Raw genomic sequence first — 4,020 nt, 5'->3', positions numbered from 1 at the left:
CCTTGGCTGAGGCTAAAGAGATAGCAATGGAAGTTGAGGAAAACTTACGAATCTCCAAAATGGATGTTAATGACCACCCCAAGGCTAAAGCAAAGGTCAAGAAGGAAAAATCCAAAGATCAACACGAAGAAACCCTTCTGGTACTTCTCAAGAAAATGGAAAAGCTCAGCGAAGAAATGAATTCACGAGATAGGCTCTACATGAACAAACTCACTGCCTTGGAAAGGGCCCAAAAATCTAGCTATATCCCAAAAGGAAAGCCTTTCCCTAAGAAACAAAATGAGGAAGACAAGCCAAGCTCATCGCAAGTTCCCAACACTTTGGCTCCAACTAATGCAATTGAGCAAGATTCATCTTCCGAAGATGAGCAAAGTGATGAGGATGAGAGTAATGATGAAGTAGTTGATGAGCAGGCTAACCTTGTAGAATACGAAGCCTTCAACATTTTGCTAGGGGGTTCATATATTCACCCCCCACATTAGTGAGGTCACCATCAAAGAAGAAAAGGAAGAGCCAATCCTTAACGCTGATGATAGTGGAAGATTCAAAGGGGTCCAATATTCATGAAAGGACAACAATAAAGACCCCACAACCTCCAAGGAACCCAACAAAGACGACTCAATTCCCAAGCAGGTCCCTCCTAAAGAACCTCTCCCTAAAGATCCCCCCAAAAAAGATCCTCTGAAGAAAGCCAATCCCAAAAGGGATCTTCAAAAGAAAGAGACCATCAAGAAAAAGGATAAGGGTCCCCCTAAAAAAGATCCTCTAAAGAAAGCCAATCCCGAAAAGGATCTTCAAAAGAAAGAGACTATCAAGAAAAAGGATAAGGGCAAAGAGGTCGGACTTGACATTGATCTAAACTCTACCATAGGGAAAATGATTGTGCCAGTTCCATTAAAGGAGATTGCAAAACTTCCCCAACAACAATGGCAAATCAAGAAATCCTTGGGCTTTGAAGAGGAAGAATTACCCGAAGACTTGCAAAACATTCACCTTCCAGACTTAAACCTAGGACATGAGCCATTCATGCTTACCTTAGCCATAAATGACCTTTTATTACATAACTGCATGTTAGATTCAAGGGCTTCCGCGAATATCATGCCACTAAAAGTCATGAAGCAATTGGGTCTTAACATCACTCGACAGTATAAAAAGGTGTGTGGTTTTAACTCCAAACCTGTAGAAGTAAAGGCCTCATAAAAGATCTTAAGGTTTCTTTGGCTATGAACCCCGATATATCATTGCTTATGGACGTTGTGGTCATAGATATCCCTGATGTATGGGGGATGTTGCTATCAAGGAAGTGGGGAGCCACTGTTGGAGGTCATCTCCAAATGGACTTGTCATATGCCACTATCCCACAATCTGATGGAACCCCCTTCATTCTTTATAGAGAGCCTACATACCCTACTCATGTGGTCAAGCCAAGACCGATCCCATACTACAAGAGACATGAGATTGAGAAGCCTTCTCCCATTCTCCCTTCACAAGAAGTTTGTATTCTCAAGCGACCAAATCACAAAGCAAACAAAAAGTGGAAGCCTAAAAGGGAATACAAGGTTGGGGATTTGGTCTTGGTAGATAAAAATCCAATGCCCGTCAAGATTCATGGGAAAGTTGGGGAGGATTATTACTACATTGCCAAACTCAACGACGAACTTTGGCCACAACTAGTCAAGTTAAGTCGTATCACCCCTTTCCTTGATACTTGACATTGTATTATATGCATGTTAGGGTAGGGTGCATTGCATGTTGATAGAACTAACATCATATGACATTTCTCATGGTAGATTAGCTGCATTTAGATTAAATTTGCATATTTTTACTTTCCTTTTGAATTGTACGGCCCAATACTAAGCATGGGTGATCATAAGACACTGCAAAAACATGTTGCCCCATGTGCTTGATCTTTGATATGTGCAGGTAACAGGTATGTGATACAAAGAGATTGTTGGTGTTCTAATGACCTCCTGTTCAAGTGGCTTCGTGCACTTTCCTGAGAGCTCATGTCCCAGTTGGAGCCAGATGTTACACACCACTTGTGGGTATTGTATATAGGAAAAAAAAAGAATCTCCTAGATGATCCTCAGTCAACAGCCAGCATCCCCTTGCACTACTAGATAGCTCAATGTGCAATCGTCTCCGCTACCTAAGCCGGCCATTTGGTCCCTCGACCACTTTTCATAAATGTACGTTTGAAGGTAGGCCTCGCGACCCCAAAGGTATGGCTTTTCATTAGTATAATTGAATAATTTTCCTTACTTGTCATGGACAGTTTTGGGCATGGATTGGTGAGGGAATTCAGTGGAAAGAGTGGGTTAGGTTTGTATTCTTGTCTCCACTGCCTGATTGCATGATTACCCTTGTATCCTAGTCCTATGGGATCTCCTTTACTAACCATTGGATTTAGAACTGGCACTACAAGGGAAATCCCGATTTTGGTTGTGTGGTCCCGCTTCCCGATACCACCTACATCACTCCCCTTCCACTCATTTTAGCCCCATTCATATATTTTCCCATTTGGGTCCACTGGGTCCACATAAAGATAGCCTCCCCCTCCCTTTGTCCACACCTTGGCTCGGACCTGAAACAATGCCTCGGAGGTTGATGCAGCTATAAAGAAAAGAAAAATCATAATTTTCCCACTCTCAACAGGAAATGTACAACAAAATGCAAAAGATGGTCGAGTCATACAAATTTAGCACGTGGACAAAAGATAAACATGAGCTCTACCACTTATCCATGGCCATCACCCTGGTTCCTACGGGCCATAGATGAGCCCCCTCTATCATTAAGGAACCTGTGATTGTCCCGACCCCTGGAGGGCGATGAACCGCCACACCTTAGGGGGGTATCCACTGCTGCACATTACACAGCATGCTCTCATCCCTTGGAGCCCCGAGCAGTTGTGAAGAAAAATCAATAAAATGCAAAAGGCATATGAAGAAGGGAAGAAAAACAAAGGTCGAGGTAACTCATATACCACGATTTGCTCTCTCCTACACTCACATACCCAGGTGTGGGTTTCCCTTATTGTAGTTACCCATGAACCATGACATGTGGTTTAGATGATTTCCCCTGATCCCCACTCTGCTCCATTATCATATCATTGCCACCCACCATTTGAGGGATGTACCATGGACATGTTACCCCCTTTAAAGGTTCAAACCACCTAATAGGGTCCTTGGCTAACCCCCTAGTGAGCTTGGAGACACTTGTACATACCAAAGCCCACTATGGAAGGGCATACCACCATGAAGTGCCCCATTGATTCCATGACTTGTAAGCTCTTTTACTTGATTATTCTAATGATTTGTTGTATTGGAGAGCAAGGGGACACATTGGATCTTATGTAGGATTGCAGGTGGATCTCCATTTGGGGTTTGGTCTCCCTATATTAGGTCCTAGCCCTCCAGAGGCCCACTTTGGCACTTGTAGGGTGAGCGTTGAGAGTCATGGGCCTCCAAAATAGAAAAGATTACTTTATGGATCCCCAACAGCGCTCACGGATTGCCCATGTTCCACCTTTTAAATCAGGATTATGCATTTGGTTCACCATGCCCAATCAATTCCACACTTGCACCATACACTTGGCAGATGTTCCAGGGTCCAGAGGATCTCTCCCGCTGTAGAGGGAGGGTTTATGTCATCATTCTAGCCCTTGCAAATGGTTTATAGGCATTTTCAATCCATTTGGAGACCCATGATGATGTCCTTATGCCCCCACACCCACTTGGGAGCACTACAGGTTCTTGCTTGGAAAACAAGGGGCCAACCCCTTGTCCACTATGTTTGGAGTTCATTTCTACATCATGGAACCCCTTGGACTTCATTAGGCCTCCTCAAAGGCCCAACGACTCACTTTATTGATCATTTGACCCTCTTGAGAGGCTTATTCTTGTATTATTGAGCTATTTGATGGGTTTGTCACCAAAAGTATTGTTATTATGCACATTATTTTATTTTAGGGACTCAATTAGGCCAAATTTGCTAAAGCGAACTCATTAGACATTGTATAAA

Source organism: Pinus tabuliformis, chromosome X (genome assembly GCF_031772625.1).
Source record: "Pinus tabuliformis cultivar Carrire ecotype Pingquan chromosome X, CPIR1, whole genome shotgun sequence".
Classification (NCBI taxonomy): Eukaryota; Viridiplantae; Streptophyta; class Pinopsida; order Pinales; family Pinaceae; genus Pinus; species Pinus tabuliformis.
This window is presented reverse-complemented; position numbering follows the sequence as displayed.